Source organism: Grammomys surdaster, unplaced genomic scaffold (genome assembly GCF_004785775.1).
Source record: "Grammomys surdaster isolate TR1022 unplaced genomic scaffold, NIH_TR_1.0 126158, whole genome shotgun sequence".
Taxonomy (NCBI): Eukaryota; Metazoa; Chordata; class Mammalia; order Rodentia; family Muridae; genus Grammomys; species Grammomys surdaster.
Genome location: NW_021620966.1, coordinates 829,580 through 842,847, shown reverse-complemented (window position 1 = coordinate 842,847; position 13,268 = coordinate 829,580).

Here is a 13,268-nt window from a genome sequence, read left to right as displayed (position 1 = left end):
AACTATTGTCTAGACATATACTCATTCCCTGAAGTGAGCTGAAAATTCAATTTGATGTAAGAACGATTTGTAGTCATTCTTTCCTACCACCTCTCCCAACCACTAAACTCTATGATTGCCCATTTTCTACTGTTAGCAACAATCAGAGCACCTTGGAAATCACGGGAACTCGACATTTGTTTGTTGCATTGAATTCTGCAACAAGTGATGTTTGTATTTATTTCTATCTGCTCTGTTTCTTCTATCTGTTTCTATCTTTTTCTTCTTTTTGAGTTCAGGACCTTTTTGTGATTCCTGGGATGAGGAGTGAGGGGGAGCTGAGCCAGCAGTACAATCACCCTACAGGTTTCTATAGCAACATTTGGGGGTATAACAAGCACCAGGTTTTGTTTATCGTTCCTTCATGCTCTGCTTTACAGCCATTCCGGTGCTGGGCACTACAGAGTAGAGTCTATTGTCAGATGGAAAAACCTGGGCAACTGTTTAAATCCCTCTCAAACACACAATTTCAGAGCAGTCTGTTGTGTGATGATCCGCTTAGTATTTTAACCAGTGATTAGGGAGCAGTTGAGGAGATATTCATATATGTAAATCTAAGAATGAGAAAGATGGAGTGTTGCAAACATAGCTCACTGAGAGGCAAAGACCCTATTTTTAAAGACCAAATGTTTCGTGCACTTCTATGCCTAACTCAGAGGGTGATTTATTCTTCCTTTTGCAGGAATTAATACTGAAATTAATATTAATCAAAGGCAAAGGAGAGGAGAGCAGAGGATGGTTCTGTGATGGATGGTCACATGTTTCTCCCTGCTGTATCTTTCCTTCAGAATGCCTATTCCCACTCCTTTCATTCATTTGCCTTGACTGGAAGACCTTGACGGCCTTATTAGGACAGCCCTTATTTTAGAGTTGAGACCTAAAGAAGTTTAACAGTTTGTTTAGCTCGCATAGCTGGTTAGTGACAGGGCTGGTCCTAAAATCTTGGGTCATTTCCAAATCCAGTGTTTGCAGTATTATGTTACACTGGGAAACACTCATGCTGATCACTGTGAGTGCTTGATAAATACTGGATTTCTAAGAGCAGTCTGTTTGCCTCTGATTGCTGACTGTTTTCTTTCAATTCATATTTATTTGAACTGAAAACCACAGTCTTTTGATGGCTACTCGGCTGCCTATAGGAAACGAGCTGGTGGGTGCGTTCCAGCCCTGTTGGACAGCAGAACCCGTTGCAACACATCAACGTCAAAAGTGGCACTTCAGGGGGACACATACCATTTATTTAGTACCCCCAGGGGAGTAGCTCAAAGTGGTTTGATAATGTCTCATTAATCCTCATGACACCCCTGTGAGATAATAATAATATTATCATAATGTTTAAGTGTAGAACTGTGGCAAAGCAAACAGCTTCTCAGAGCCTGTGCAGGATTGCCTTGCATTTCAGTCCCCAATATTCAAGTCTAAGTAAAACCACCAGGTTTGCAAGCAGCAAGTTAATCTTGGCTTTTGGTCTTTCTATTTGCTCTACATATAGATTTGGCTTCTGACTGACCGTAGCAGGAATAGAAATAACTTTGCGTTTGCTCACCAGATGGGAAGCAACATCTGGGAGTATCTCTGAAGCATTTGAGGATGTGAGAGGATTAAGAACTATCCTAACCCACATTTATAGATAAAAGAATGGAGAAAGAACACTTATCCACATACTAGGTGTTGTGCCTTATGAACTTTAAATATAGATCTTGCCCTTATTGAGAATTCAGCTTACATAGAATTCAGAAAAATGTCTAAGTCTGTGTCTTTAGTTAACAATACAAGAATTCAATGCTTTTAATTAACAATACAGGAAAGTAGTACAGAAATAGCATAAGATAACCTGTAGCTATTCAGCTCATTGAAGCCAGGCAGGGCCATGGTGATTCTGAATCATATCAAGTTAATTTCTATCTCAGTCTTCAGACTTTCTCTTCCCTATCCCTCAAATGCTCGTCCTCTAGATTTTCACATAGCTCGCTCCATAACATTAGTTCTTCATGTAAAAAGTAAATAATGCCTTTCTTCACCACTACTGCCTGATTTTAAATAAATACTCGTTTCCCTCTCTTCTATCTGTGCTCTGTTAATCTGCTTCCCCCTCCTCCTTGGATTAATTTAATGAAATTATATTTTGTGTTTTTATTTACATGTATTAGTTATATATAACAATGGATTTCATTATAATTTTATATAGTACATATTGTATTTTAAAAATCATAGTCACTCCCATTACCCTGTCTTCCCCCCACCAACCCAGATTCCCTTCCTCCTCCAACTAGTCTCCTAAGTTCATGGATCTCTCTCTCTCTCTCTCTCTCTCTCTCTCTCTCTCTCTCTCTCTCTCTGTCTCTCTGATTTTTATGGGGGATTATGTACAAGATTATAGACTCTCCAGTGGTAACACTACTGAAGAAAAGGTTTCTTTCCCAGTGACCATTATTAGGCAGAGAGAGATGAGACCTCATGAGCCTTCTACTCCTAGCTACCATTATCTTAGCTAAGGATCTAGCTCAGTCCTTGGGGAATGGAAAGACCTTCAGGTCCTACCCCATGACAGGCTGCTGACAAGTTCAGTCCTGTGCAGATTTGTGTTTATTTGGTTGTTTGTTTATTGACCACTGGCTCTTTCACAGAGACAGAAACAACAAAGGTAGGGTTTGGGTTTTTTGTTTTTTTGTGTCTTTCAAATCTTGAATAGTTCTTGGCATGTAGTGAATGCTTAATATATTCTTAATAGAAGAAAGAAAAGGTTAGGGGTGAGTATGCAGGCATGCTGGTACAGGGGAGAGCCACTCTTGTTAGTATAGAAGAGTTGGTTTGGAATGACGTCTGTCCAGTTCTGGAAATAACTAGACCATGCAGATATGCAAGGATTCTTTGTTTTCTTTTTCTTTTTAATTCTACCTTCTTCTTATTTTCTCTACTTTTCCATTTCTCTACCACCCTGAATGAGTCTATCCTGAATGCCCAGAAATGTACTTCAACCCCCGACTTGATTTTCTTCCTGCAGATAAACCCAAACTTAGTATTTATAGCACCCAACTCATTATCGTTCCTCCCCAACTTGCTTCTCTTCCTGTTTTTCTTTCTTAGTTTTGGGATACAGAGTCATCCCCACTTCCTTCAAATGCCTGTGTCCAGTTTGTCAGCAAGTGCCTTTCATGCCCCCTCCAAGTCCCTGTCAACTCCATTCTCACCCCCCCTTCACTACTACTGCCCCTGTTAAGGCTGTGTTAATGATTTCAAAAACGACTTCCCGTTTTGAGTTTCTTTTATGTATTTCGTCCTCCAGGATGTAGCAGAGTTATTTTTGTAAACCTAGAGTTGCTCACATTGTTTTTGGCATTGCTGGGATGCAGCCTGCTCTTGACCTTTCTAGCAGCAGCTCTGACCTGTGCTGACCTGAGCAGGCATCACTTGCACACAGGCCTCTGCTCATGCTGGCTGCTAATGCTCTAGTTTGCTGGATACTCTTGCTTTTACCTAAAAATCAATTAAATATTCTAATCTCTGCTTAGAAGTTACTTCTTTTGTGGTCTTTACACTTCCAGTCTGTCAACCATTATTACCCTTCAGAAAGTATACAGGAAGAGAGCTGTTGTTGAAAGGAGCAAGCATCAAATAGATAGAGTAGCCTGTCACAGTCCTGCAAGGCAGGCAGTATTCCTACTATGTCATTTCACAGGTAGAGAAACTGAGCCCAGGGTGAGAGAGCTCACATACACACACAGTACAGGGCCAAATAACTTGTGGTCTGAATGAAATGGCCCTCATAGGGAGTAGCATTATTGAAGGAGTGGCCTTGTTGGAGTAGATGTGGCTTTTGTTTCTAGTGGATGGGGTGAGGTTTCAGGAGCTCCAGCCAAGTGGCTCAGTGTGTCTTCCTGCTGCCAGTAGATTCAGATGTAAAATTCTCAGCTACCTTCCCAGCACCACGTCTGCCTGCACACTACCATACTCCTTGACAGGACAATAATGGACTAAACCTCTGAACTGTAAGCCATCACCAAAGGCTTTCCTTTATAATAATTGCTGTGGTCAAGATTTCTTCACAACAAGAGAGCCTAACTGAGACCAAGTGTTATAGTGACAAAACATAGGTAGGAAGATGTAGAACAACATTCACACTGAGAAGTCCACATCCTCAAGCCACAGATGTCTGTGTATTCATATTTTTATTTCTACTCTCCATGTTATGCTGCTACAGGAGAAATGCTGTTGAAATTGTACAGCAGCAGAAAAATGATTATGAAACACCAATTTAAACATGATGGACTATGATGAAGGAGTTACTGGATTTAACTTCAATGCAAAGATTATAAATGGATCCACCTGAATTTGTATGATTTCTTCAAAGAAGGACTCTGTGTAGAGAGGAAGTTACTACAAAAATAGATGCAGATCTGGGTCCTGACTGAGACTCTGATGGCCCTTGAGTGTCCCTCAGAATGGCCCAGCAGTCTATATTCTCACACGGCAGAGTGGTTTTTAGAAAAACATTTCTGTTCAGGGAAGATGAAAATCCTGTCAGCAAATATGCCAACCCGAGAGTTAGAGTCACAGTGTTAGCCCAAGCATTTTAAGTAAGCACACTGCCTTCTTCATGGGCCTCTCCACATGAGAGAAAATAAGCAGGCGCAGGGACACCTGCATGGCCTTTTCTGATTCTGGCTAATTTATTGAAAAGCAGGCACAGTCACCTCTAATCATAGATGAGATGCAGTTAATGATGAGATAGGCTGTGAAAGCTCCTGGTATGTAGCAATTATTCATTTGCAGATGTGAATCTTCTCAACATTCAACACTGAGTAGAAACAATAGAATGGTTTCAAGAGCACCACTGAACATACATTTTTCTGGCAAGGGGAACATTAAAAACAGTACTATAATGCTGTCACCAGAGTTTTTCTCCAAATGGATTTGACAAAGGATGTTTTAAAGATCTCTAGAGAATTCCTGTAATTTATGTCCTCATGTGTCTCCTGTGAACTACTCTGTTGGAAGGCCATGGATGAACTGCAATTTAGCTCTTTTATTTCAAGAGCTAAAAGGAATTATTGTAGTCATGTGATTGAACTGACATTAATGTGAACTATTGAACATAAGTTAACATGAAATTGAAAAGCTTTTACAAACACTTCTAAGAACCTGTTGAAACATTATAAAGTCGAGGACAAATTTGATTGATTTTTTTTTTTTCTATTGCTAGTCTGGGAAAGCTGAAACCTATTTATTAAACTACATTTAATCTTATGGTGTTATTACCTTTTCATTGGTTTTGCAATGGTGTTGACAAAGCAATTCAAGAATAGATCAGTAAAATAGCATTACAATTTTATTGCCTTTTCAATGACATAACAATGAAAGTGTATAAAAGTCTACAATGAATTAATATCAACTATTATAATGACAAAAATGAATACAGTCCTTTAGGGACTTCATCATACCTAAGATAACCATGAAATTAATATTATTTGTTTATAAAATGGTTGCATATAATGTAGAAGCATGTCATGAAGTTTTCTTCCCCATCAGACTCAGATGCAGTCCTATGCATTGAACATCTCCAGACTAGGGGCACTCAGTTCTAAAGCTCTTAAGCAAACTTGTAGGACATTGTTAGAAAACCTTTTCCTTCCTGCCATCCCTGGTTGTAGGTTTTGAATCTTTCTTGTTGCTCTAGGACTGGAGAGTAGGAGGTGGACTCCCCACTATCTATAAAACTTCAGGAGGTCTTCAACTCTTACCGTGCTTCGCACCACATCAGAGCTGAGCCACTACCTTGCTTTTGTTATTACTCCATTTTCTCTGTGGAGATTGAAGCCTTATTTTGAACTCTACCTGCCTTGCTTTAGATTGAGATCTTCCCTTCCTTCTTTCTTCCCTTCTTTCCTTTTTTCCTTCTTTCCTTCTTCCCTTCTTTCCTTCTTTCCTTCCTTCCTTTATTTTTTCTTTCTTTCCTTTTTTTTTTTTAGCATTTAGTAGGCTTCTCAGGAGCTGAACCCTGCAATATATGACTTATTTATGGTAGATGGGCCTCCTGGAGCTATACAGCTTCTACCAGCCACTTCGCAGTATCGCCTTTGCAAAGCTCATTCCCATGGCCTCCGATCATCCAATGGAGTGGAAGGAAGGCTTCCCAGGTAACATCCAAATTTCGTTCTTCCTCTTGGGAACCTCTGTCACAGGAAGCTGGTCCCCTTGGGAACGTGTTTACAAGCTGAGTTGCACCACATTCCATCATTCTCATCTTCCTTCTGTAGCCTTATTAGCCCCACAGAGTTCTAGAATGCCCCATGATTGAATCATGGAGGTTGGCAGGCAGAGCCGGAAGTGTTGAACCAGTTTATAGCAATATGTATTGCTTGCATAGTTATTTAAACAAACCATATAATGAATTAACTGACACATACATACCAGCTGTATAAATTATCATTATGCCATTTTCAAGCTGATGTAGTAGTGTGGCAGGAAGAGGTCTACTTGGGATTAAAGTAACCTTGAGAAATCACTTTTACCTCCCTCAGTTCCAATTTCTCACCTGAAAAAATGAAGGAAATATCTAAACCCTATGCTGTGAGGGTTAAATGATATTATACTTGTGAAAACTCAATTGCTTACCTTGCATCCAATGGATGCTCTGTAACTTCACTTGTTTATATTCTCTGTACAACATAAACATAATGGAAAGGTGATAGACATTGGCACTTTTGCATTTCTGATAGAAAAATATAGACCCATTGCCTTTTCTGACTCTCACAGTGTCACTAGGTCTCTCTTGCTATTAGTTAACACATTGTCTATAAAATGTAGCTCATAAAATGAACCAAAAGGCATGCTATATAATCAGCATTCATGCATTCCTAGTTGGAACTACCTTATCAAACTCTTCCAAAGTTGGTGCTTGGCAGTTGGTAGGCACTCAAAAATGTTTGTTGAAGTAAATTTTTGTTGTTTACATTTACCCTACATACTCAATTTACAGACAGAATGACTTTGTTCTCAAGATATTAAGTAACTCATATCCAAAGTTCTGAATTTAGTTAGTGGCAGGGTCAGGGTATTACAGTAAGTTTCTAATTGCTGGGTATGGTACTTGACTTACACCATAATTTTCTTTTTAAGATTTATGTGTTTGTTCCTCCATGATCCCCTCCCCGGCTTTACTCCCTTTTCTACTTCTGCAATACCTGTAAGTAGTTGTATGCTGAGTATCAAGATGAGTGAGACAAGCTCTGTCTTTTCCTGTGCCTGCAGGTCCTGCCTCAGCTGCCCTGCCTCGACTCACCCTCTGTCAGCCCACTATGCCTGCCTCCCTTCCCGGCCACATCTATGGTCACTTTCATTTTCTGGTTTCCTGGACATCCTTTCCTTTGAGTTCTGCTATCAAATCCTCTTGTATCTAAGCATTGTGAGAGGCCCTAAAGGATGAAATGCTGTTCTGGAGGTTCTACAGGCTCCTTCTGCAGGAATGAGCATGCTAGCTTTTTCTTCCTCAACAATCATGGTCCACACTTAACAAGATCAGTGCTATAAGGAATTTTGCCAGTGGTGAGAGTACATGAACTGTGTCATAATCCCAGCAAGATGTAGTGGTAAATTCTTGTAATTCCATCACTATGAGAAGGTGGGTAACATCACATATTCAAGATCAGCCTAGATAACTTAAGGTGATGCTGTCTTAAAAACCAAAAAAGACCAAAATATCTGAGCCTACTTCCCTGTCCTAGCCCAAAGTCATTTTCATGCCTGTAGCCTACTTCTTTGTTCTAGCCTAAGATTTACATTCCTGCCTGTAATTACTTCTTTGTTCTAGTCTAAGATTTACATTCCTGCCTAAAATTACTTCTTTGTTCTAGCCTAATGTTGGATTCCTTCCAAGTAGCCCATTTCCTTGTCCTTGGCCAATGTCAGATTCCTTCCAAGAAGCCCATTTCCTTTTCCTTCGTCAGTGTCAGATTCCTGCCAAGCAGCCCCAAAAGCTCTCCACATCTCCTCCTTTTTAATTTCATAAACAAGACTGAGCCTACCTTAGGTTGTTCTGACAAGAATGCCTTTCTTACCCATCGTGGACTATGCACTATCAAAAGCAATGTATTTCTGTCTTAAGTTGGTAAGGCTCTGTGCAGAATCTTACCCATCCTTGGCTTGCCAGCCTGTTAAATTAATAACTCTGTTTGGGGGTCCATTTTATGCTACCACGCTGAGGAGAGGGCTCCCTGGTCGAGCTTAGAAGGACTCCTGTTTCGGAACCAGTATAGGAACATTGCCTGCTTGACCCTAGTAGAGCAAAACTGGCAAATCTAAGAGAGATTTGATTCTTAAATGTCAATGTGTAAGAGGTAAATGAGCTGAATGTGCTGAAATAAGACAGGTTATTAATGAGTGTAGGAGCCTTTTTCTGACCTCATAATACTGGCTGCATAGTTTGGGAAGATAATATATCTGTAAGCACTCCTGACATTCCATTTTGAAGTTGATTTCTAAATAAATGGGCCGAAACTCAATTACCCTCAATCCTGAAGCATTCTGTGCCTACCTTAGTCTGAAGAATAGAGTCAAAGGTGCCAACTAAAAAGCATATTCTAGATGCTTGCATTAAAATATGTAAACTGAGAGTACTTTAAGTGCATCTGAGTACTTTGGTGTTTCATAAATAGTCCAGTAACATTATCAAGCCTGGATATTGAGAAACTAATGAGCAAACAGCTTGCTCTCTCTTTATAATGATGTGTGCTTGAGCCAAAGGAGAGATCAAGGGTGACTAGATTATTGGGATACTCCTTTCACTCACTTCACTGAATCCTTGCAATCTAAGGAAGTAAAATAGAAATATTTACTACACGGCATATAAAGTCTTGTAAGTAGAGTCTTCTGATATTATTTTGCTAGGTTAATAAACATAACAATAGAAAATTATTTGCATGGCCATGGAATATAGTACATTTAGTTTGCCTGATTTTTTTCTTCTATTCACTTGATGATCTTCTGTTTCAATAAAGCATTCCATTTGGAAAACCCTGATGTAGTCTGATTTTGTAATCTCTCCAGTAAGGTTATGTAGACAGGGCCATGTTTCTCATGATTGCTTTCCTCAGTGACTTGTTTGGAGTTTTCTGCATAGTAAGAATTTCTCCATATATACTAATTGTACAATTAATGAATTATTCACCCTCTTGATTAACCAAGGCAGCTACCTCACTGGTAAAATTGAGAAATCCAAATACAGTCTGCTTATGTTCTGCAACCATTGATATGTTTTTCTCCCATTTTTACATATTCATTCTCTAGTGCATCCCAGATCTCTGATATTTCTAAGACAGCATGTAACATGCAAAATTTTGCTTCTTTTACATTTGAACATAACTGTTTGCATATGTTCCAACACAAAGGTACCATGAAGACAAATCTGGGTATATTTCTAGTCATCTTCCCACAGCTCACTTCCCAAAGCTTGGGGATGCATTGCTAATTTGAATACACCTATGGAAACTTTCATATTTGTTTAAGGCAGCAAAACCCACAAAAGTACTGTGTAATGGACAGCAGAGACAGGCAAGGTCCCTTCTGCTAAGCATCAATTATTTAGAACCAGAGAAGCATCTTTAGTCCTAGTCGGTTCAGTTTCTGTCAAGTAACCAGGAAGATGAATGTATCATTCTTCGAGGAGAGAAGACATGTTGGAAATCGGCTAATTTAATTTGAAATATTAAATGTATCTAATTGATTTGCAATACTGTCCCTGATGTACGGCTTAGGAGAGGGAAGATTCAGAGGTTTGTGCGCTTGTGACACAAGATATGGAAATATCACCTAACACTCTTTCTGAGGGAATAGGGAGAAATAGGAGAAATATGAAGGCGGGTGTTGCATGACTTTGCAACTCCTGGGGGCTGCATCACCTCATCTCCACTCTGGAAGACTGATGGCACAGAAACCTGTAGTGGGGATGCTTTGCCCTTAGCTATGACATTAACTATTGTGTGCATATTTCCCAACCCTGGATGGAGGCTCTCACGCAGTTAAGAACATAATTTAGATTAGGATGTTAGTGGACCAAAGAGGCTGCCCTCCGGCATGAGGTAAAAAAAAATGTTCTTTTATCTAGCCTATCTTTATTTGGCTAATGGAGTAATATTACCAAGAGATGATTTCTTTTATTCTGTGGTCTAGCTTAGATCATTTCTTTTCTCTGTCTCTAGAATGGTAATAAACTTCAGACATGGAACTCCAATTAAAATTATAATAATCCTGATTACTGACACAGGGTTTAAGGCTCACTATCATCAAAGTTCTGCATGTTGTTTTAAAGATGCACAAGAGATTTAAAAATCCTCAGTAAATACTGCCGCTTCTTACAAGCATAGATCTGGACAGCTTGAAAGTATTAAGATAATGATTGCTAAGAATAGCAACATTCACAATAAATGTGTTCAACTACTGAAAATTGCTATGTTTATCTAATATGTTTTCTCAAGTGTCGCCTCCCATTCCAAAAACAGACTATTGGAGAGTTCTATTTTGAAGAAAGGACATCAGAAATAATTTTAGCTAGCTAGATGAGGGCCAATTTATATGTCTATTATCTATCTACAAAGTGCTAAGTATAATATATTTAAATAACATGGAGTGTGTGGGTAATACATTTCAAAAGGTAAATTAACACTATAGATGAAATAAAAACATTACAATCATTTTCATGTGCATGTATGTGCTGTGTATGGCATGTCTGAATGTGTACATGTTTGCATATGTGTGCCCAAGTGTGAGTGTATTTATGTGCACATGCAAGTGGGGGTCTGAGGTGAATTCTAGGACGCTTCTTGGATTGGTCTCCACCTTAAATATTGAGGCAGGGTCTTTCCCTTGAAGCTAAAGGGCAATCTTATGGTTAGACTAGCTAGCCATCTTGTTCTGAGGGTACCATGTCTCCTTCCTCAGAACACTGACATGACAGGTGGGTCTCAACAGGAAGACAGGAAGGTCTCAACATAATGCCTTCGGGCATTATGGGCAAACATTGGTCCTCACACTTGTTGCTTACATAACAAGGGTTTTGGCCACTGAGCAATCTTCTCTGCACCTATAAATAAATTATTAAGCAAAGTATGGATTAGTTAAGGTGCAATGCTTATTACTTCTGCTGAAAACTGAGCAACTAGCAAAAAGTAGCACAAATTGGCAATTGTATGTACTTTTACATTCACAAGTTATAACGATGGCTTTTATGAATATTTATTTTTTGATATAGGCTACAGTTATAGCTTATGAACTGGGAAACTGATCTTTTGAGTAGGGCTGATTTAGTAAAATTCTTAGTTATTTAATATATATAAGTTGAGATAGAATAATACATCAACTACTAAAACACTTCATACAGTCCTAGTTTATAACTGTCTGTATCTACACAAATGGATATATGTACACACAGAACACATTAACAACAATGTTTATCATGTAATATATAAATGATACTCTTTGATAAAGATGATTACTAGTAGTATCAGCAATGATTACATTTTTCTGATTCTCAAATCATTCTATTGTTTGTGCCTTGTTGTCCAGATATATTTATAGTATTTTATCTAGTAAAAAACGTTTCCTAATGATCTGTTAGCATCTGATGGATCCCAAAGCTTCACTTTGATGCTCTTTAGTTTATGTTGGCTCCCTTCCCTGTGCCAGAATCCCACAGTTGCTTCTCTTCATCTAAGTGGTATTTCAACTCTGGAGAGCTTAGTATGATAATGAATTTTTGACTTCAGTTTGCATGTACTCAGCAACTTCTTCTTGTTAATTTCTACAACATTTTCAGGTCATCTTTTTATTAGAACATTATTAATTCATCCTCAAATATTCAAATTCTAGGGTACCAGTTAGCACGTATTCTTTTACTTATATATTGTGTTTTTAAAAATCAAATTTACCAGGTAATTGAAAAATCATCTTTGTCTCATAAGTTTTTAACATGCTAACTTTTATTTTAAATTACTTTTCACCACAAAATACAGTAAAACTATAAAAAATTCTAAAAAATTGTTAATTACCACAATACACTCTTAAATTTTACTAAGTAATATGACTTTCTTTTTTTATTGTTATTTATTTTTTTAAATCAAATTATAATTGTCACTTATTCACACAGGGGTTATAAACACAAAACGGCAGGACTTGGGGAAGGGGGTGTCACCGGAGCGTGGGTGTTCAGGAGGAGTACAGATATCTTTCAGAACAGGGTATCGACTGGGTGAAGGTTTAGGAGACAGGTCACTATGACTCTGCCTATGATTCACTTGTCCTTATCTAAGTTGGTATTATCCACCAAGGCTACCTATTTACAAGGTCTATGACTACTCAGGCTGGTAAATTTCCACAAAAGCTGCCTGTTTACAATAGCTTATAGCCATCTGTTTCAATGTTTTTCCACAGAGACCCAGGACTTGGTGTTAGTATACATATATGACAGGGCTATTGCTGATTTTAGGCCTATGGTTGATTTTAGGCCTTCAGTGTGTAAGCAGGGCTGCCCCTGACATTTCTTCCCTTCTCTAAGTATAGAAGAGCTGTGGAGATTCTAATCTTTCAAAGGCGGGGATAGAGGCTTGACCTCCAGTAATTGAAGAGGACTTCGTAATGGCTCTGATCCCCGTGTGGTTTTCCAGTGAGGCATGAGGGCCCCGATGTCTTTTTCCTGGAGAAGGGATACTTTTGACATTAACCCCTATGCAGTCAGGCTTGTCCCTCAGGGAACCCAGAGAGATATTTTTAACTTTTATTTATATTCCCTTGCACGGCTTAGCCTCACAGCCTAAGCAAGAATTCAGGTCACCTGTCAGAGGGGCTTCTGGGTGACCCCCTCTGCTTGGTCTAGGGGCAGAAGTCCCCTCTTTTAGGTTGGGTGCAGATGGGTTTTGGGAACACCCTGGATAGAGTAACAACCTCATGTTAAGTCTTGTGGTCCTCCATAGCTAACTTATGATAATCTATCTGAATAGGTTTTGCTATCAAATTATTTATCTGTTGTTTCACAAAGGTAGTCAGCCTATTTAAGGCCCAGGGACCAAAAGAAGTAAGCAAAAATAACCCAATTAATGGTCCCAAGATGGGAGGAAGTAGGGGTTGACAACCATGGAGAGGTTGAAAACCAATTCTTTTTTTTTTTCATTTTTTTTATTGGATATTTTATTTACATTTCATATGTTATCCCCTTACCCCATCCCCCACCCACCCGGGAA